This window comes from Sceloporus occidentalis, unplaced genomic scaffold (assembly GCF_023333645.1).
Source record: "Sceloporus occidentalis isolate IW3139 unplaced genomic scaffold, rSceOcc1.0.p SCAF_1, whole genome shotgun sequence".
NCBI classification, from domain to species: domain Eukaryota; kingdom Metazoa; phylum Chordata; class Lepidosauria; order Squamata; family Phrynosomatidae; genus Sceloporus; species Sceloporus occidentalis.
This window is the reverse complement of record NW_028316981.1, coordinates 183,411,642-183,433,982: the sequence shown is the minus strand read 5'-3', so window position 1 is coordinate 183,433,982 and position 22,341 is coordinate 183,411,642. Positions and strand designations below refer to the sequence as shown.

The 22,341-nt window shown below is 42.9% G+C and overlaps 1 protein-coding gene across 3 annotated transcripts in view; it reads left to right on the top strand.

Annotated features, from left to right (window-relative positions):
- LOC149322999 (calcium/calmodulin-dependent protein kinase type 1B-like) overlaps positions 1-22,341 on the top strand; it is a 73,415-nt gene that overhangs the window by 31,476 nt on the left and 19,598 nt on the right. For 2 of the 3 annotated variants that reach the window (XM_089485989.1, XM_089485982.1), the window contains exon 12: positions 1,213-3,195. The exons of the other annotated variant lie outside the window; for it this stretch is intronic. The gene's annotated coding sequence lies outside the window, so the exon portion shown is untranslated. Of the gene's footprint in view, positions 1-1,212; positions 3,196-22,341 lie in introns of those variants that run through there. 3 annotated transcript variants of the gene reach the window in all.

Sequence of the window (22,341 nt, the reverse complement as noted above, 5' to 3'; positions counted from 1 at the left end):
TATTCCTATGACATGAGGAGTAGGGCAGAGTGTGCTACAGCACGAACTGCTGTAAATAATCACATTGATCTGTGACTGTTAATACCTGGCATGATTTCAATGGTGGATTATCCCTTTTGACAGTACCATGTATCCCTAAATAGTTTTCTTTTGTTTCCTGTTTCACTGTATTTGTGGCTCCAGATGACATGACTGTAGCCTGAGATCAGCAGATATAGATGTGGCAGTGATAAAATGCTATAAGAGGGACCCATTGTAGCAAAGCTGAGGAAGATGAGCCCTGCCAGATATCATTGGGTGGCTACTACCATGATCCCACACTATGATTCCTTACTTCACCTCACTGTATTGGCTAAGGTTGATGGAAGTTGGAATCTAAAAATAACTGGAAGACCACACATTTCCAGCTCTATGTTATAGTGTAGGCTATTGCTATTCAGTTTGTTTAAAGCCAGTTCAACCTGCAGGTCAATCATATATCCCAGGCACCAAGTGTTTTTAATAAATACTAACATGTCTTGAAATCTTTCTTTATGGTAAAACACAAGTGGCGTCCCAAGGAAAACATGGTGGTGGGAATTCAGGTTCACCCAGCATAAAGCAGCTTTCCCAGTCCAGGGCTCTGTGGATGTGTTAGGCAACAGCCCTCTTTTTCTGAGCCCTCATGATTGGGAGGATGGGAGTTGTAGTCCATACATATCTGGACAGTGCCAGGTTGGGGTAGACTGCAATATAGGATGGGATGTGGTGGCTCAGTGGTTAAGATGCCAATTCTGATGACTGGAAGGTCAGAAGGTTGGCAGTTCGAGGCCCGGGTGCTGCATGATGGGGTGAGCTCCCATCACTGGCCCCAGCTTCTGCCAACATACGAGTTTGAAAGCATGCAAATGTAAGAAAATAAATAGGTACCACTTTGGTGGAAAGGTAACAGCATTTGGTGCAGTCATGCTGACCACCAGAGTCGTCTTCAGACAATGCTGGCTCTTTGGCTTAGTAGCAGGGATGAGCACTACCCCCTACAGTTGCTTACTAGACATTCATGTAAAGGAAAACCTTTACCTTTACCTAGGGCAATTGGCACTGGGATGAGAAGATGTGAAGGATTGGAAGGAGGGGAGGGAGTTGCTTTGCAATGGGAATTTTATAGAATTCAAGATGAGGCTGGTTTCCACAGCAGCTTCCTCTCTTTAACCCATTTCTTGCCATCCACAGGTGTCCGAAGAGCCTGGGCCGCTGCCCTTTGCATGAGCTACCCTCCTGCATGCGGCTTCACAGCCACGACGCTGCGCCAGCACCCTCGCCCAAGGGTTGGGGGCTGTCCTTTCATTTCCTGCTCCCCCATCTGGGGATAATCTCTGCCCTGAGGGGCCCAGGAGTTTTACAAAAGTCAAGTTCAACCACTGTTCCAGCCGGCCCTTAGGAGCGTTCAAAGTCACCCCGCCTGGGACCAAAATCCAATCCCCTGTGAGGCTGGTGGACCCATCACAATTCCACTGCGTTAACTCACCTCACATCCATCTGTGTCTGTCACAGAGACCAGTAATGTGCTGCAGGATTGGGAGATATGGTGGTGGTGATGTGGAAGTTAAAAAACATCCCCTTCCTGCTCCAGTTTCTATGGATAATTCCAAAATGGTTTTGAGACTACATTTCTCTTCCTTTGAGAGTCACAAAATGGTAGCTAGAATATGGAGAGAAGAGGCAGTGGAGCGGAAGGATCTTAGACTAGCAAGACCATTGTGTGGGAACAGTGGAACTGAGAATAGTAAGAAGGCACCCAACAGCCAAAAGTAGGTCTTGAAGAGTCCCAAAATCTGAAATAGCTAGTGACAACCAGGTCAGGGTGAGGGTCCAATTGACCAGGGATTTTGGAGACTTCAGGATTTGTGTTTCAAAAAGGCTTCACCAAACTTCCCACATGTTGAGACAGATGCAGCATTTGATGAGTGGGGTACATGGTTTTATAGCCCTATTCCCACTCTCCAACTCTGTCTAGAAGGCTGGGTGTGTATGAGGTTCTTCAGTATGATCCAAGGAAACATCTACTGTGGGAAGCACTTATTGGCCTGTATGTACAATACCTCAATTTCTTCTTCTATCCACCACAGCCATTTGATGCAGAAGCCATTTTAAAAATGTGTGGGAGATTCCTGTGTTTCTGGGTTTTTGCATTTTATTTTGTTTTGTTTGTTTTGTATAGATAAAAATAGGGAGAGCCAGAGTGACGCAGAGGTTTGAGCACTGGACTAGGGCAGCCATGGAAACCTCCTGGGTGACCTTGGGGAAGTTACACTCTCTCAGCCTCAGAGGAATGCAATGGCAAGCCTGAACAAACTCTGTCAAGAAAACTCTGTGATAGGGTTGCTTTAGGTTGCTATAAATCAGAAATGACATGACGACACACAACAACAATAGGTAAAATGGAAGAAGAAGATACCTAAATATAAACCTTTATGCATTCCTTTCTAAAGTAGGTTTTTTTTAAAAGGAGATTTACTTCAGGCACATGTCATGCAGCAAAACTGTGGGCCAACCCATCTCCTTGGCCCATTCCAGCCAATGTTTGGTTTGCTGGTATGTACTTGACTTTTATGTGAGGAGACAAGAGCTTCTGGTATAATACTACATCTGTCTTCACCTGTGGTTGGTTTGGTGTTTCACTTTGGTCCTGACTGTGAGGTTGAGTTAGACCAGGCCTGGTTGGAAATCTAGGAAGGAGAAAGCCAACTAGGTCATGTCATGAAGACATGGCCTTCTAGACGGGTTAGGTAGAGTATGTTCTCTACTTACATTAATGCTGGAGTTATCACTGACTATATCTCTTTGCACTATAGTAGAGGAGAACTGGCCTATCTTGGATAGCTCAGCCATCAAGTCTGAAAGAGATTTGGTTCCCTAAGTGGTGCCCAGAGGTACCCTAAAAAGGCTGGGCTAGCCCATATGTTCCCCACTTCCCTCTCAAAGGACCATGGCCAGAAAGTGTGGAGAGACCAGCAAAACCTCTCTCCCTGTAATCCATGCCCTCCACCGCCTGTCCTTTTTGCCCTCCTGTCGGACTGAACATTTGCTTTGCTGTATTGCTCGGAGCTGGAGATTTTTCATGTGGTTCTTGTGGGGACTGAGGGAGAGGGGTCGTTTCCTTCATGATTCCCCTCCTCTCCCCTCTGTGTGTCAATAAACAAGTGAAAACAGTAACACTGTGTGGGGAATGGCTATCCTTGTTTGGCCAATCTGTGTGGCACTCTTTCTTTTTCTAATGGCACCCCCAGCTTACAGGATCCGGCAAGCTAAAAGGGATGGTTGTGTCTTTCACAGAACGTGTGAAGCCAGTTCACATGCTAGTGCTGCCTCCTCATTCATGCTCAATGGAGATGTGTTGTGTGAATTGTGCTCTACTAACATCAGTTTTTCAAGCCATCATGTAGCTCTCCAGAGGTGCAGCGACTGGGGAAGGAGACAAATGACATTGCTCCCCAAATAGGAATTCTGATCCCTCCCCCAATTTTTTCTTCAGTTCTCAGATTTTTAGCATTTAGAAATATAGTTTAAAAACAAACAGACAAACAAACAGGTGAATCTTGCTAAACCCCAACACTAAGACATTTATTGGGCCTACTAAAATGCACAAAATACATGTTATGCATTTTGGTTGCCCCAATAAAGCTATCACTATTGCAGTTTTTGGATGTTATTGTACTTTGCTATATAGCCAACATGACTACCACTGGATGTTTTCTTACTAAGACATTGTACATGTACAAGGGAGGCTTCCCATGTATGTATGCTTTTTATGCTGCAGGATTCACCTTTGCTGCATCTACAGCTGTGTGAAAAAATTCATTCTCAACTTGGACACATGTGTTGACGCCATACAGGTGTTTAATGCTTCACCAGAGAAAAGTGAATTTAGTAATCTTGGCTTTGGAAGGTCACCTATTTGCAGGAATTTCAAGAGGGCAGTTTCTTCACAGGTTGGCAGAGAAATCATAGTGTGTTAGACTTCATCAGCAGTTGAAACCGTTATAGTAGGATGACTTCCACAATATGCATTTACTTCCTGGTCACTATTATCTAGTTTACCCATCTATTTTGCATTTTAAATTGATTCGCTACACCTTTGTAGTTCCCATGTACTGGTAGAGCTGAATGCTGCCTCTGCTGCCCTTCAGTTTGTGTTAGGCTTGAAGTTGGATGCTCTCATGTCCTCTACCAACTATCTACAAATACCCTGGATCAGCAACTACTTTTGTTTTGGTATGGAGACTCAGTTTGATGGTGTGTTAGCCCACGTTATCTGACTTATTAATGGCAAAGTCCTTGGCCAACTGGTGCTCCTTCTACCCCAGGAGTGGGCAACCAAACCATACTGTACTGAACCATACCATACTGTACCATGATACTCAAATTCAGTGATAAATTGCATCATTGAACTTCAGCAGCCAACCAGGAAAAAAGGCAACTTTAACACAGGCAGGAAATGCTCAATTTATAGGTGTCTCCTTCCCTTACTCCCTGATTTCTTGCCAGATTTCAGCAAGTACTGTTGAGATGACAGCAGCACATGACAGGATCCAGAAGCTGGGCCCCACTAAAGTTATTCACCCTTGCTCTAGCTAGTTTTTTGCCTCAGAAATTGCAAATACAGGCAAGGGGGAAGTGGATTTGATGATGTATAGGAGCTAGTTATGGGTCCTAATCTATCAAATCAATGTCAGGAGTTGGAACACACAAGTCTGAACATCTTCAGTGAATCTGCAGCAGGAAAGGGTGAGATTTAATGTTGGCGTAGCACACATTGCATATGTTACCCAAATATGATGGCCCTGTGAGGTAAGTAGACAGTGATGCTGTCCTCCTACATGTTGGACCTGGATGAAGAAAATATTTGGGAACAGTGGAATGTTATCTGACAGAGGGAATCACAGCCTGGCCAAGGACACCCAATATTTTTGCATGCGAGATAAGACTTGAAATGGAGACTTCTCAGCTTACTGTCTTTTGCCATTCTCTTACATCAACCCGTTAAGGAACAGACCTTCACTAACACAAGTGACTAATCTTATACCAGCAGCATCCGCCTACATCAGGAGGAAAAGGAGGAGGGTGGAACTGGTAATAATCCTGTGGACAAATGATTCACCGTGCAATCTTACAGACAGTGTGTTTACTCAAAGCAGGTCGCTCCGTCTTCACTGGAGCCAGCTCCCTAAGAGAGAGCTGGGAATCCTTTCTTCCTCCAGAGGATATTAGGTTTCAATTCCCAGCAGCCCTAGCCAGCATAGCCAACAGTGGGGAATGCTGGGACTGCAGTCAACATCTTGAAGCCTACATGATCCCTGCCCTTTGCCCTTGGAGTTTAGGATCGATCCCTTCAGGGTAATCCCCAGACCTAACACTCCTTTAGCAGCAGGCTAAGTAGGGTTGCCATATTCCAGTCCCTCCTATCCGGCCATCTGATTTGTATATTATGCATATTATTAATTTGCATTCTGATTATGTGAATTCAACATCTTAATCATTGCACTTTTTCTACCATTATGTTTCAACCTCAGTACCAGTACTAAGCTAAGAGCTCTTGTTTTCTTCTTTCCCCTCCTAGGTGGTGTGAAGAGGGGGAAGCTTCCAAACAGCCTCAGAGAGTAAAGGGACTTTCTTTACTCTCTTGAGGCTATTTGGAAGTGAAGTTCCACTGTGCTGCTCAGTCCTAGGCTCAAGCCACTGCTACAGTCACCACACAACGCAAAGCCATCTCTGTTTGCCTCCTTTCCTTTTCCACTTTCCAGGCCTGTGGGGGAAAGGGAAAGACTGGAAGAATAAGGTGGCAGTGCTAGCCCTGTGCAACTGGAGTGCCAGTCTTCTTGCACAGTTTCTTGCTTCATCACCACTGCCACATTTTAATCTACTCATCGGCCTGTGGTGAAGGAGAAATCTGGGATTTACTGCTTCAACTGGCCTAGCTCTGGGATTTTCCAGGTTTTCTGGGACAAGTGGCAGCCCTAAGTTCAAGACATTTTGTTGCTTGAAGCAAAGGACAAAAGATGCTCCTCTCTCAATTCCCAGTCCACACACAAATTGCCTTGCTTGCACTTGAATCTTACTTAACCTCTGGCAATAGATTAGCCTTGTCCCCTGCATTCATGGCATTTAAACAAGTCTAGGGGTGCCAGGAAGAGTTGTGTGGCAGCGCATGCAGTTCTGCCCTCTTAACTGCTGGAGACTTCATGAGTTAAGAGGCTGTCACTTCTGCTCTAAGATGGTTAGCTCATTCAGCTTAGGTGAAGCTTAAGCCTGGCTCCGAGACTCAGAAAACCTCAGTAGTCTCTGAGGCATGAATTAGGAACGATTTCTCTAGGGAGGGGGTTTAACTGTAAGCCAAGTAGCACATAACAGCTCACTTGGGACAATGGGAATCCTTTAGAAAGTGAAAATGGAAGCCACTGAGGATGGGAGAAGAGTTTCAACATTTCCTGAATGTGTTGGGACATTTAGTTGACCACGTCTCCAAGAAGGGATGGATTGGCATCTATGGGTGTTTCCTTCCTACCAAATAGTTGCTATGGGGTGGTGGTGCAGGGGGAGGAGAAAGATACTTCAGTCAAACGTGATCACAGCAGTTCTGTTAAGAGGAAACAAGTGATCCCTGCCCCACTCGCAGATACTACGTGTCTGCTATTCCATGTTCCGCTGGCCTTAAAGCTACTTTCAAAGTAATACAGGGGAGTTTGTCACATGGATCTGATTTTTTTAAAAAAATATGAATTTTCTCCAGCATCATAGCTGAAATGCCAGTTTATCTACTTTCAGTGCAGTAATTTAGCTTTGCTTGATGTGAAGGGAATTGAAAGGAAAACTGTTCTAGGGGCAGAAAGGGGATGATGTTTGACCCTGACTGAAATGCAGAAAGGTCCAATCCCCCACACAACACACATCTACATTTTAATTAAATGATGCCTGGAAAGCAAAAGCAAGGCTATAGATTACATTAAAAAAATAATGAAGTGTAGCTGCATCAAAATATTTGATTTTTCTATACCATGTCTCAGCCATTAATCAAAATGGAGGCTGTAATCAAGGTCCAAAACACACTGCAAAAATAATCCAGTTTGATACCACTTTAACTGCCCTGGCTCAGTGCTAGGAAATCCTGGGAACTGTAGTTTAATGTGGCGCCAGAGCTCTCTGACAGAGAAGGCTAAAGTCTTACAAAACTACAGCTCCCAAAATTTCCTAGCATTGAGCCAGGGAAGTTACAGTGATCTCAAATTGGATTATTTCTGCAATGTGTTTTGGACCTAAAACTTGAATAGGCAGACATGAAAGAACTAGGTAAGATCCTTAAGTGATATATCATTAAATACCAATGTCAGAATTACCGAGACCATACTATTTGGGATTTCTCTGTATGGGTGTGAAATCTGGACAGTGATGAAAGCTGAGAGGAAGAGAATAAACTCATCTGAAATATGGTGCTGGAGGAGTCTATGCATACCAGCATGGGCTGCCAAAAAGACAAAAAAAATGTATTTGAAAATAAATCAGCCTGAACTCTCACTAGAAGTCTAAATAACAAAACTGTCCTAATTTGGACACATCATAAGCCTATATGACTCATTGGAAAATACAATAATACCTGGTAAAGATTGTAGGAAAGGAAGAAGACCACAGTCTAGTGAATTGATTCAATTAATGAAGTTAAAGCACTAAGTTTGCAAGAGCTTGAGCAGGGCATTTGATGACTAATACTCTGTGAGGGCTCTCATTCCCAAAAGTCAAAGTCAATTTGACAGCAACTAACAACAAAAGCCACTGCTTGGAGTTAGCACCTGACTCTTGTTCCCCCTCCAAAGCTGAGTCAAAAAATTCTAAGGTACAAGTTGTCTGTGTGCATGAATGGTTTTTAGGAGAAAAGCAAAACAAGGGCTACGATGGGTATTATAAGAGACAATGGAGTTTATCACATGTGAGGAATTTCTCTTAATTTCGAATGAAAAGAAAGTGGGGCCAGAACGCATTCACGTAAAGTTGCTAGTTTAGCAAAATTACGTGAATGCTCATTGCATTCGAACTGGCTCCCCATTGCAAAAAATAGCATGCCATTGCCCAAATGTGCGTGTGGCAGTCTATCACGCAATAACGTTAAACCCCATGATTGCGTTTGGGCTGATGTCTCATTGCCCGAATGTGTGTGTGGTAGTCTATCACGCAATAACGTTAAACCCCATGATTGCGTTTGGGCTGATGTCTCATTGCCCGAATGTGTGTGTGGTAGTCTATCACGCAATAACGTTAAACCCCATGATTGCATTTGGGCTGATGTCTCATTGCCCGAATGTGTGTGTGGTAGTCTATCACGCAATAACGTTAAACCCCATGATTGCGTTTGGGCTGATGTCTCATTGCCCGAATGTGTGTGTGGTAGTCTATCACGCAATAACGTTAAACCCCATGATTGCGTTTGGGCTGATGTCTCATTGCCCGAATGTGTGTGTGGTAGTCTATCACGCAATAACGTGAAACCTCATGATTGCATTTGGATTGCCATTGGATTATACTTCCAATTTCTTTTGTCTGATAAACACCAATGATAAGCCTTTCTTTGTACTGCTTCAGGTTTTTGAATAGCCTTGCTAACAATTCAATAGCCAGGATGACCAGACAGCCTCCTTTTCCAGGATCTGTCCAACATTTCAACCTTCTGTCCAGGAGGCATTCCATAATGTCCTCCATTTTGAGCATGACTAAGAAGCATGAGTTTATATTTATACGAGTGTTTTTAGCTTTTATTTTGGAATATCCTACATTTTTTTGAATGTTCTATATTTTACAGTGCCTTGTCTTCCTTAGTCACTAGGACATCTGGTCATTCTGTGCATATGAAAACAACAACGCAATCTTAGGTAGAAAAAGAGCAAGACAGTGATGTTAAAAACTCCTCTAGCATTCTCTGTGCGGTTCCCCTCACCCCCAGCTTGGAAGTAACCGGTTGGAAACAGTGGCTAGCTTGCAATCAATTCCTGTTTGCAAGAATTAAATTTATATTTCCTGCAACTTTTCTGCAACAATTTTTACACCATGGGTATAATATTATATTTTTGAAGATGTAGCTGGAGCCAGTTTTAGTTACTTTAGTTGTGTTGTGTATATGGGCTCACTATTAATGTGTATTTTGCACCACAAATCAGTGACTTGGAGCATACTTATTCTTCCACCCCCCCAAAGGTAACTAAAAGGTAGCTTCTTGGATTATTTTTGTGTAATGAGAAAAGAAAGATCTTTTCAAAACTGCAGCTACAGCTGTAACAGTTCTGGTGTGTCAGAATGGGAAAGAATTACCTTTTAAAAATAACTTTCTGAGCAGAAAAGTCTGATTACATAAACTTCTGGCTGCAACTGCAATAGAAAGTATACTACCTGAGAGACACAGGAGAAAAGTAGGCCTATACATTTCTCACAGATATCCTCCAACTGTCCCGATTTGGCAAAGAGCAATTACTCTACTTTTCCAGCTGTTTTTAAAATGTACCAGGTTTTCTCTCCTCCCACCTTCCCCTTCGTCCCTGGCTTACTTCATTGTTGCAAACTGAATTCAAAGTGCAAGTGCAAATTCAAAGTGCAAGTGCAAACTCAGTGGTGGTAGTGATGGTTGTGGAGAGAGGAGAGGCGAGGAAAGGTCAGAATCAGGTCCTTCCCGGTAAGCTCAAGCAAAAGAAAACTGTTGCAGCCTTTCCTAGCTTGCTTGCTGGCATAGTGATTTGAGCACTGAACTATGAGTCGGAAGACCAGGGTTCGATTCCCACACTCAACCATGAAACCTACTAGATGACCATGGGCAAGTCATATACTCTCGGCCTCAGGGGAGGCAATGGCAAACCTCTGAACAAATCTTGCCAACAAACCCCCGTGAAAGCTTCCCTTAGGGTCACCATGAATTGGAAATGACTTGAAGGCACACAACAACAATGATCTTCCTCATTGATAACATTTGCTATTTTAATCACACTCTGATGTTGCTTGGCCATACATGCCACTGTTTTCGTCTATGAAAGGTTGAAGGATATGGTCTCTTAACATCTTGCTTGGCCCTAACTTTTGTAAGTCAAAACATCCAGTTAATAAGGAAAGTGGAAGTGGAAGCGAGACATTTGTGATCAGAATGAGCATTCTGGCCAGTGTGGGTGGTTCCACTTCCAATCCAAATAGCACATAACGGTGAGGCCGGGGGGGGGGGGAGAACAACTTCCTACTTAGGAGCTTTGGTTACATAACTTTGTGTTTGTGCTGGTTCAGAGCTGTGGGTGCTTCCCCCCTTTCTTCTGAGCATCCTTCGTTCTGCCTGTTCCTTCATACAGTTGCCTGACTGCAACCTGGAGGCTCTCTCTGTACCTTTGCGCCAGTCCTTCCTTCCCCATCTGTTCTCTTCCCCACCTGCTGTGTGCTGCACCTGCTGTCTTGCAACCAGGTTGCAGCAAGGAAAGAAGTACAGAGGATGGAAAAGAACAAAGAAGGAATGGATGGGAGAAGCCTCAGCTTCATGGGCAGTTTTGAAGGTACACAGCATATTGTGGTGAACTGACAGCCCTCCCTTTAGGTTTGCTTGGAATTCTAGATGAATTTCAGTTTTAGCTCTTTGGCATCAGTTGTGTATATTTAACAGCAGCTGTACAAGCAATGATTAAACTGATGAAGCTTTTCTATTGTCAGTTTATCTCTATGCCAGGAGAAGCTTCCCCTGTTCCGCTGGCACATGCTGGGCAGGAAACAAGGCCAGTAAATAAATTTGGCATCCCTAAGTCTTGCCTTAGTAAAAGCTCTGAAGCCAGGTTGCTAAGAATGTTTCAAGTAAAAAGCACTGCCTCCCCCTTTGGTATATAGGTCACTGAGTTGATGAGATATGAATTTATTTATTACTGTGCAACGGGAGAAGACGGAATGCATAAGAAGGGATTTTCCGCAGATGCACTTTTTCTGAATGACAAGCTGTTGCTTTTCTCCATTTCTTCTTTTACACAACAACTGAAGGCCCGAGCAGACAGGTCAAAATAAAGCTGCTTTGAGTCACTTTGGAGGCATGCTGTTTAAATGCTGCATGAGTCCTAAAAGGCCAGAAGCTGTGCCCAAGCCGTGCTCCAGTCCTAAGGACTAGAGCACAACTTTGATGCAGCTTCTAGCCTCTTAGGATGCATGTGTCATTTAAACAGCATACCTCCAAAATGACCCAAAGCAGCTTTATTTTGGCTTGTCTGTTCGGGCCCTCAATCTCCAGAAAAGTTATGGCTTTTGTGGCTAGGCTGCTGGATCCAGAGCCTGATATTTCCTTCCTTTATTTTGTACAGAAGAAAGAGCAGAAGAAGACGATATAAGCTACAGCTTCTTACATCACAGTAACCCCAAGAAGGGGAAAGTTATACCAGGGGGGGGGGGAAATTCCTCTTTACTGAGAGTCAACATAGCAGGGTGCTGTCATTCCCTTATAGTTTTTGCCAGAACCCTTCGGTTGTTTTGTTTGAGTCAACATGGCAGGACATGTCTATTCCAAAAAGCTTTCTTTTCATCTGCAGTCCTATTGTCTCCCAGTAGATGGCAGGAATGGTCCATTTTGGAGACAGTTTCCCTGTTGGCATCCCATACCAAACTTGGTGGGTGTTATGATGAGGCTGCGGGTGCCAGGGAGGGTTATGCAACTACTGAAGATGACGAATTCCTCCTGTCTCCTGGCTGAATCACACCTCCCCACACACATCACTGCAGCCTTGTAAAGTCCTCCTCCTCCTCTTCTTATTCCTCCTCTTTCATAGTCAAGTGCCCAGCTGATTCTGTTGGCCCTGTACTGTGAGCGTTCATGGGTGTGTATGCATGCATGTGCATTTAAGGATCCCTGTTCCTGGTTCAGCATATTCAGAAAAGCAATGCTGTGTCTAAAGCCACAGCATCGCTTTTCTGAATATGCCGAACCAGGAGCAGGGATCCTTAAATGTACACACACACACACACACACCCCTGCACACACACAGAGTAGGGCCAACAAAACCAGCTGTGCACTTGGCTAAGGTAGGCATGGAGTGCACTGTGGAGTGTTATGCAGCTGTAAAAAGCAGAAAAGTAGGCCTCTGGCAAAGGCTCCATCCACTGCAGAGTTTGCTTGAGAAAAGCAAGGGGTGCTAATGGCCCCATAATAAAACCTGGAAATAAGGTTGCCAAGTATCAGGCCCTGGCCCTGACTCTTCCGTTTTCATGGGTTATCTCCAGGTGAAACACAAGGATGCAGATTCTCCAGTTTTGTTGGGGTCAGCTCCCAACAAGTGGAAAAAAACTATGTGCAGAACTCCAGCTCATCTAGCAGAGAAGCATCTTGCTACAATTTGCAAGGTTTAACTGATTTATTGCTGCAACTTGCAATGATAGGGTTGTGTGTCTATGTATTTATTTCCTAATTTCCTCACAGTCATTGTGGTGCTACATTTCACTCTCAATTTTGCTTTGTATCTACCTTCTGGATAGAAGCAAGTAGGCTAGATTAAATGTTAATTATCCTATCTCCCAAAGTAAGTGACAAGGAACAATCCCATCATTTCACCTTGATCCCAGAACAGTCCCTCGAGCTGGTTTAATTCCCAGACAACAAAATATAGGTCCACCCGTCTCATTGAGCTGGTCCTGTTGCTGTGGGGGGAGGCCGGGTGTGGCTGCGGCTCCCTGCAGCCCAGCCCTTGGCCGCCCGCTCACCCACGGGCTCTGCTGGGCTCTGGCCAGTGGTGAGCGGGCGAGCCAGTGGCGGCTGCGGCGCTCCTAGCCCACATGGGGCCCACACATCAGCTCCCAGGCACCCCTGGGGGTGAAAGCTGAAGCGCCGTGCCACTGGGGCACTTCCGGGCTGGGACTACAAGTACCAGCCTCCCTTGCGGGAGGCAGAAGTGACTCTAATCGGCCGCGGGCTGGAGCTGCGGCTCCGGATTGGCCAGGAGGCCTGGGTGGAGGATGGTCCCTCCCTGGGTTCCTGGTCAATCATTGGCTTGTAGGCATATTTAGGCCCTGGGCGCGCGGCTCTTGGCTCCATTGTTTGCCGGCTCCCCGCTCTACCTCCCTTGTTTCAATTGTGCTCTTTGTCACAACTTTCAGAAGAGGCAGCCTTCTGTGGCGGCAGCATAGGTCTCGGATCTGATGTGCGTGGTTTCTTGTGCTGTGGAGCACGGGATTGGGAGTCCCACCGGGACCCGGGGAGTGTTGACAGCTAGCGATGTCGCCAGTGTGGGGGAGACATCGATTCAGCATTCCTCGGTGATGTGGGGTGAAGATGGGCTTATGCGCATAGCCGGCTCTTTAAGCAGTGAGCACACTTTAGGCCGGTTACCCCTCTGTCATCCCGAAGTCTGGCCGTTACCAGGCAATTCGGTTCATCGACTAATGCAGGTTGGTGGATGTCAGATCCAGACCTCATGCTTTCAGGCCAACCCTCTTTTCACTTGTTGCTTATTTAATAAGGTTGTGGCCTTTTTCTTGCCAATTGATCGTCCTTTGTGTTATTCTCACCCTTCCTCAGCAAGCTTCTCTTTCTCTGTGTGTTTGAATGACAAGCTATGAACAACTGTGACATAATATGTTGTTGTAAACTGCCCTCGAGTTGACCTTGATTCATGATGACCATGTGGATGAGACACCTCCAAGACTCCCTGTCTTCTGCTCTGCTTAGGTCCTGTTGATTCAGTCCCATGACCTCCCTGATTGAGTCTAGCCATCTTCCTCTCCTTCTACTATCCTCAGTCTTTCCCAACATTATTGTATTTTCTAATGAGTCGTGCCTCCTCATGATGTGGCCAAAGTAGAACAGCCTCAGTGTTGTCATCTTGGCTTCTGGGAATATTTCACTCTTGATTTGTTCTAGGACCCATTTGTTTGTCATTTTGGCTCAGCACTCTTCTTCACCACCGCATCTCAAATGAGTTGATTATTTTCTGCACAAAATGCACATGTGGTTGTTTTATGCAGGAAACAGGGATTTCTACACAGAAAATAATATTTTTATGCAGAAATATTATTTCCTACACAGAAAAAGCTGTTTCCTGTGGTTGATTTGCATAGAAAACAGCACTTACTGTGTCGGAACCACCCTCTTCTGTGCAGGAAATAATATTTCTTTGTGGAAATACTGTTTTCTGCACAGAAAATGTTGTTTCCTGTACAGAAAATGCTGTTTACCATGCAAAAATAACTGGTTGCAAATTTTGCCTAAACTAAGCCCCAAATTGCAAATAGGCTTCTGAAACTTTCTGGCAACAGAAAGAAATCTGCTAAAGTGACTCATTGCTTCCTTTGAGAAGAAACGTAGTGAAGAATTACATCCCTTCCTCTGTTGAAAGTAGCCACCCTGGGAACATTAATAGTTCAAGCTGCTCTTAAAAGCATGAAGAGAAGGGACTGCCCAAGGAGATGAGGAACTTTTAGCCTTCCAGATGTTTTTGGCTGACAGTTTTCACAGTCCTTTGCCTATGACCATGATGCCTTGGGCTTTGAGGGAGGTGATGTCTAAAACATCTGGAAGGATGAATTTTCCTCAGCCTTTGCTTATCACAAACACACCAGGTTCCTGTAGCTTTGGAAGCTTCACTAGCTACAGTTGGTCCTCCATATCCTTGGCTCCTGCATCCATGGATTCAACCAGCCACGGTTTAAAAATATTAAATAAAAAAGTTCCAAAAAGCAAACCTTGATTTTGCCATTTTATATTAGGGACACCATTTTACTACCCCATTATATAAAACGGGACTTAACCATCTATTGATATTGCTATCCACGGGGATCTTAGAGACTAACTAGCAGATAACATACCAAGAAAGCCCACCTTTGTTTCCTTTTGTTTCCTTTTTCTGGCAGGCAAAGAGCTTTTTGTTAAGCAGGCTTTTAATGTATAAGCGAGGGACCTTTGTTATTGGGATGCTTTATCATTCTTTTTAAACTTTTTATGTCTTTTCAACTATTTTATATTGTTTATGTGGTTATTTTAACTATTTTTTTAAAAGACTAAACAGCAGCAGAAAGAGGTATCTTCTTTTATCTGGTAAGGCAAGAAACCAAGGGTGACATTTAAGATATTGCAAGATGAAAGAAAGAAAGGATGTTCAGGCCTTTCAGATTTAAGAACCTATTACCGTACTCTTCTTGTTGTATGGTATGGTTGAAAGACTGGATAACCTTGTCCAGTGAAAGATTGCTACAATTAGAGTGTGCAGATTTGAACTCAGGGTTACCTGTTTATCTGAGTTATGAAAAAGTGAAGGCTGATTCAAACTTTAACAATCATTATGTGAGACGATTATTATTGAGGATTTGGAATAAATATAAAGCTAGATTCCCCCCTCCTACAAGGTTACCTCTTGTGTTCTCTTATAGAAAGTTTCTTCAAGCGATAAATTCATACAAAAGAAAAATTGTTGCCATAAAGATTTGTCGGTAGCAGGAAATAACCATTGCAGATTTAAGGGAAGAATTAGATGCTGAAGGACATGTGTTAAATTGGTTTTCTTTAAGCAGAAATCTTTAAGTGAAAGATTTAAAATGGATAAAATAATTCAAGGATTATTAATGTCTGTATCTGATTTTGAAACTCAACTGTGTAGATATGATGAATATTAGATTGCTAAAATGTATAACTGTTGTTGAGATTTGAAACAGAAGATGAACAGCTAAAAGATGATATGGTGAAATGGCTCAAAATATTGGTTCCTCACTTCAAGTACTGTAGAACAATGTAAATAATGTGGGCAAAGTGTTTGAAATATACATTAAATTATCATTTAAGGGCATTTTAAAAAAATAAAATGATGTATAGATGGTGTTTAATACCAGACAGGTCATCAAAAATGTACAAGAATAGTTCCAACAAATGTTAGAAATGTAAACAAAAGAGAGGTGGTGGACCTGTGATAAAGCACAGAAATACTGCTCTCAAATTTATTTAATGTTGGAAAACATTTTTAAAGTCAAAATACAACTGAAATCAAAGACATTTTTGTTTGAAATGCTGACTGAATAAATCGAGAAGAAATGTAGAAAGACTTTGCAATATATTACAGCAGCAAGAATAATGCAGTCGGCCCTCCTTATCCACGGATTTTTTATCCATGGATTCAAGCATCTGCAACTTGAAAAATATTCCAAAAAAGTATAAATTCAAAAAAGCAAACCTTGATTTTGTCATTTGATATAATAGGCACCATTTTGCCATGCCATTATATTTAACGGGACTTGAGCATCCACAGATTTTGTTATCCATGGTGGATCCTGGAACCAAACCCCAGCAGATAACAAGGTCTCACTGTATATGCTCAGAAATGGAAGGACACTGATATTCCAATACAAGAAGACTGGCTGATGAAGACAACTGAACTGCCTGAAATGGACAAATTGATAATGCTGATCAAAGAGAAATCTTTGAACAGTTTTAAGAAAGACTAGGAATTGTTTGTTACAGATTTACAGTCTCATTGGGGGGTACAAATCAGTTTCAGGTTTCTTAAAATAAACATTTTCTATATTGTAGAGGCACAAATATAGTGTTATATATAAGGAAGTATAGTAATCATGGTATCTATTCATCAGTTCTGGGGACGAGTTGATAGTGTATGTCCGTTTTTGTTTCGTAGTTCATTTAAGTTTGTTTTGGTATTGTTGTTTGCATATGCTTGTTTTAGATACCCGTATAAAATTTGTTTCTGGTTGTGTTTAGATTTAATAAAAGTGGGAGCCACCCTAGGTCCTACTTTGGGAGAAAAGTGGCATGCAAATAAAATTAAATTATATATATAATGGTCAAGTCTTTAAAATGTCATATGGCTGATTTCAGTCTTAGATCTTTGTGTTTCCTGTGACTTGTTTAAACGTCAGAGTCAAAATCTTGCACCCTGGTTGTATGTATGTGAAGGTTAGTTTTTCTGATCTCATAAAAATTAAGTCCTGTCACAGCAAGACTCTTCCCTTTCTCCTTATGTTCCCACACCTTCGTTTTGCCAGAAATGAGAGACGTTTTCTCATGGTAGTCAAAGTAAGGACATTAGTGGAAGCTACATTTCCTCTTGTCTCAAAAAAGGAAGCTAGCTTTCCAAGGTCATATGGACAGGAAGACCTGTTAATCTGGAGGCAGAAAAACCACTATGAAGGCAGATAATATTTTTAGAATAGTGGGGCAGGTCAGGAAGGATTCTTCCTGCATTGAGTCCAAGCCTGCCTTTCCTTCCCAAAGCTGCTATCGGAGGAGCAATGTGTGTGTAGAGAGGAGGGAGCGGGTTCTCCCAGTCGGAAGTTATATTTGGCTGCGCTTGATTGGTCCTACTTGGTTGCTCTCTAGTCACAGGGTACATCTTTCATTGTTGCTGTTGTTGTTAACTGCCCTCAGGTTGATCCCTACTCATGGTGACCCCACGGATGAGACATTTCCAAGACCCCCTATCTTCCACTTCTCTGCTTGGGTCCTGTAAATACATTCCCATGACCTCCTTAATAGAGTCCATCCATCTAGTGTGCATTCTTCCTCTTTTTCTACATCCCATCACCTTTCCTAGCATTATTGTCTTTTCCAGTGACTCATTCATTCTCATGTTGTGACTATAGCACAAACAGCCTCAGCTTTATCAGTTTGGCTTCCAGGGAGATTTCTGGCTTGACCTACTCTGGGACCCATTTGTTTTTCTTTTAGGCTGTCCCTGTTATCCTCAGCACTCTTCTCCAGCACCACATTTCACATGAATTGATTTCCCTCCTATCCGCTTTCTTCACTGTCCAGCTCTCACATCCATACATGTTAATAGGGAAAACAATGGTTTGTATGATTCTAACTTTCATGCTCAGTTGGATTTCTTTACACATTTTTTGAAATTCTTTCATAGCTGCCTTCCCCATTCTTCGTCTTCTTCTGATTTCTTGACTGCAGTCCCCATTCTGATCAATGTTTGACCCAAGGTATGGGAACTCTTTTACTGTTTCAAATTCCTCATCGTCTAGGTTGAATCTGTGTAGATCTTCCATGGTCATTATTTTTGTTTTCTTTATGTTGAGCAGTAAGCTGGCCTTTGCACTTTCTTCTTTGATCGTTCTTAGTAGTTGTTCCAGGTCTGTGATATTTTCTGTTAGTAGCATGGTGTTGTCTCAGATTATTGATATTCTTTCCTTCTATCTTCACTCTTCCTTCTTCTGTGTTGAAGTCTGCTATTTGTATGGCTTCTTGTTGTTTTGTCCCGGCAAGTTGATTCCAAACTCACAGCTGCATCTACTGCCTCGGTAACTACCATGATGGTTCAATGCTATGGAATTCTGGGATTTGTAGTTTTCTGAGATATTTAGCCATCTGTGTCAGAGAGTTTTGTCAGAGAGCTCTGGTGTCACAACAAACCACAAATCCCAGGATTCCATAGCACTGAGCCATGGCAGTTAAAGAGGTGTCAAACTGCATTGTTTCTGCAGTGCAGATGCAGCTTGTGATGCCCCTCTCACAGAATTTTTTGGTGAATTTGGGCCTGAACAGACAGGCCAAAATAAAGCTGCTTTGGGTCACTTTGGAGGTATGCTGTTTAAATGCTGCATGCGTCCTAAGAAGCCAGAAGCTGTGCCAAAACCACGCTCCAGTCATAAGGACTGGAGTGCAGCTTTGGCGCAGCTTCTGGCCTCTTAAAATGCATGTGCCATTTAAACAGCATATCTCCAAAGTGACCTGAAGCAGCTTTATTTTGGCCTGTCTGTTCAGGCTCTTTATTTAATGGAGGTGTGTGCAATTGCATTTCTCTTAGGCTGAGAGAGTGAGATTTACCCAGTGGGTTTCCATGGCTGAGCAGGGATTTGAACCCTGGTCTCCTGGAGTTCTAGTCCATCATTGAAACCTACACCAAACTGGCTCTCTAATAATTTGACTAATGAGCACATAATGTAGCTGAAATGGTTTCTGTCAAAAGGTTTTATCAACCTTTGACTCACCACATTTTGGAGTTCCACTTCCAAAATTCCTGACTTTTGGCTGGGGATTTCTGGGGTCTAATCTAGACTGTAGAAATAAAAAAGCTTAGCACTGCTTTAACTGCCATGGCTCAATGCTATGGGATTCTGGGATTTGTAGTTTTGTGAGATATTTCAACTTCCCTGTCAGAGAGCTCTGGTACCACAACAGACTCTAAATCCAAGGATTCTATAGCATTGAGCCATGGTTGTTAAAGCGGTGTCAAACTGCGTTATTTCTGCAGTGAGAGCTGGCATCGAAAGGCTGGGAGACACTGGTCTAGGTTGTTTAAAAATAGAAATAGAAATTAAAATAAAATAAAATAAAATAGACCAGCCCTTTTGGATCATGGGGAAAGAAGAAGGGCATCACTTACCATGTGATTTTTTTACCATAAAAAACATCAGAATTTGAAATTTTGACATTTTAAATTTGAAATTAAAAAAAATTCTTATGGTGACACCTGGTGCAGTCCTCACCACCGCACCTCCCCTAGTGACACCACTGCTGCTGAGCCTTGCGCTCTTCACACTCCAAAATTACAGTGTTATGAGTTTACTTCAACTGCCAGGTGAAACCTGGGGATTTGAAGTTTGGTCAGAAGTGCCAGAGAACCTCTCTAGTTGAGCCTTTTAAAGGCTCTTTCCTAAACTGCTAATCCCAGGATCTTGCTGGACATTGCCATTTCAAGGGGTACTCTAGTTAAGAATGCATAGCCTCCAACAATCCCAATGTGGTCGGAGCAGTCCTGCTTAATCCTCTGTCATCCCACTTCTCAGATGGTATTAAAATGTCCCAGTTACTCTCTCCTCCTCTCACTTCTTCCCTTTGGTCCTTGGCTTACTGCAACTGCTGGAAACTGAGTCCAAAGTGCAGAAATAATTTGTTCTCAATGAACTCATCATGAGTGAAATGAGAGGAAGGGGCAAAGTGTGCCTTTCCCAGTAGATGCAGCAAAAGGGATGTGAAAGGGATCTAGGAGTCCTAGCAGACCACAGGTTAAACATGAGCCAACAGTGTGACGCGGCAGCTAAAAAAGCCAATGTGATTCTAGGCAGCATCAATAGAAGTATAGTATCTAGATCAAGTGAGGTAACAGAACCACTCTATTCTTTGGTTAGGCCTCACCTGGAATATTACATCCATTTCTGGACACCACAATTCAAAATGAATGTTGACAAACTGGAGTGTGTCCAGAGGAGGGCCATCAAAATATTATGGTTTAAAATATTACATAGATCTGTATGTAGGGTCGCCATAAGTCAGAAGTCACTTGAAGGCACATAACAACAAATTCCCACCTGTAAAACATTTCATCTCCTGTCTCATGTTGAGTTTTGGTAACAACATTGATAAGGACTGAGAAAGTGCATCACACAGTAGAATAAAAATGACTATCAAGGTGACAGCAATCTGCTTTGTAGAGGAAGCTGCCCTTCCTGTCCTCTGAGAGGAAGAAACACGGGTGAAAATAATCCCTCGGAAACAGCTTGCAGGAAATGGCAGCAAACAGGAGAAGGGCGGTGGTGGGAACGGAAGCTCTAGGCTAGAAAACCCTAACTGTGCCTGTGGAAGAAAGTGGCGGATACACACTGGCGACATCTAGTTCTCCTTATAAACCCTCCCCACCTTTGGGGGGTTTCTCTGCCCCATTAACAGATGCATGACAAGAGTACAACTATTTCTGACATGGTGCGGCAGTGTTTTTATTTAGGGTCTTATTACACTACACAGTTACAGTCAGCCCTTCCTATTCATGGATTCTTCAACCATGGATTCAAGCATCCAAGGCACTATTTTCATTTATTTACCTCCTTGTCTTTTAGTTTTAGGAGTAGGAGGGTGCTTTTGCTGGACACATTATCCTCCTTCAGTTTTTCCTATAGCCAACTACCTGACTCTTGTATGAACAGATCTGATCTGGAAGGGTTGTTTCCTAAACTCTTATCTGTTTCCCCAGCTGGTATCTATGACCTTTTAAACTGGGCAGTCTGTTCAGTTTTTTTGGTAAGTGAAATCCCAAAATTGATAGGGCGAGTATGTTATAGGAAAAGATGACCCATAACAGGATACTTTTCAAGTATGTGTCTTGCTTTGTAGAGAACAGTCTTCTATTTTGAATGTGGGTGAATGCATATTACAGACCAATAGCAGTGTGATATCAGCTTGACTGTTGTGGCTTCACCCTATGAAATCCTGGGATTTGTAGTTTGGTGATGGACTTAAAATTCCTTGCCAGAGAGTTCTAGTTTAGAATGCATGTCTGAGAGCCCTTTGGTTTCTAAAATGACCCAAAGTTCCACCTAAGGGGAGAGAGCAATGTTGTTCTCTCTCAACTGAATTCAAGAGCAGTACCACAACTGTATTTTTAAACACAGAAACTAAGTAAACAAAAGAGAAAGAAACAGAACTATTTCCAAGGTTTTGATTTTTATTAATGTTGCATCATGGTTGTTATGTCTATTTGCCAGGTTCAGGTTGGCAAGTTTTAAAAGATATAAGTTTCATTTAATTCTTATGAATCTCTCAAACATCCTAACAGATGGCCCCTGCCCGATGCCCAGAGGAAGGCGAAAAACCTCCAGGATCTCTGGCCAATCTGCCTTGGAGGAAAATTCCTTCCCGACCCTAAAAATGGCGGCCAGTGCTACCCTGGGCCTGTCGACAAGGGCCTTCCTTGTGCAAGAAAATGGGGTGGCTCCCATTTCTCCATATAGAAGACATGCTGGCATCCTCCAGGCTCCATCTTCATCACCAAGGAAAAGTCATCCTTTCTTGATAGCATGATGTTTAGTGCTGCTATCTAATGATATTTTAGCAAGCAGGATTTTTTAAAAAATGGATCAGCAAATTCTAACTAGAGTATCGTTTTGCAGTGAGGAATATTCAACATCTTGCTAAACCCCATTTCCAAATGGTAAGAGTTTTCTTATTTGGATCTCTGAAGACCTTGTAGCATTTCTTCTTTTGAAAGTGGGCTTCATAATATTCTCAAAATTCCCTATGTATAGCTTTTATTCATTTTCCTTCAGAGGCTTGTTGTTATCTGCTGAGTTCAGCTTGGCAGGTTTTTATAACAGGAATGATCAGGCCAGGTGGGTCCTCCTTTTCCAGGACGCCTCCTCTTCCTCCATCCTAGCTTTCCTCCAGGATCAATTGCCAAATGGAGGTCCAGGACACACTGCAGAAATAAATCTACTTTGAGACCCCCTTTAATGGCCCAGGCTCAATGCTGGGGAATCCTGAGAACTGTAGTTTTGGGTAGGGTTGCCATAAGTGAGGACCTCCAAACCGGGACAAATGTAGGACAAATGCAGGGCAACATTTTCAAATGTAGGACACATTTTTAAAAAATGGAGGACATG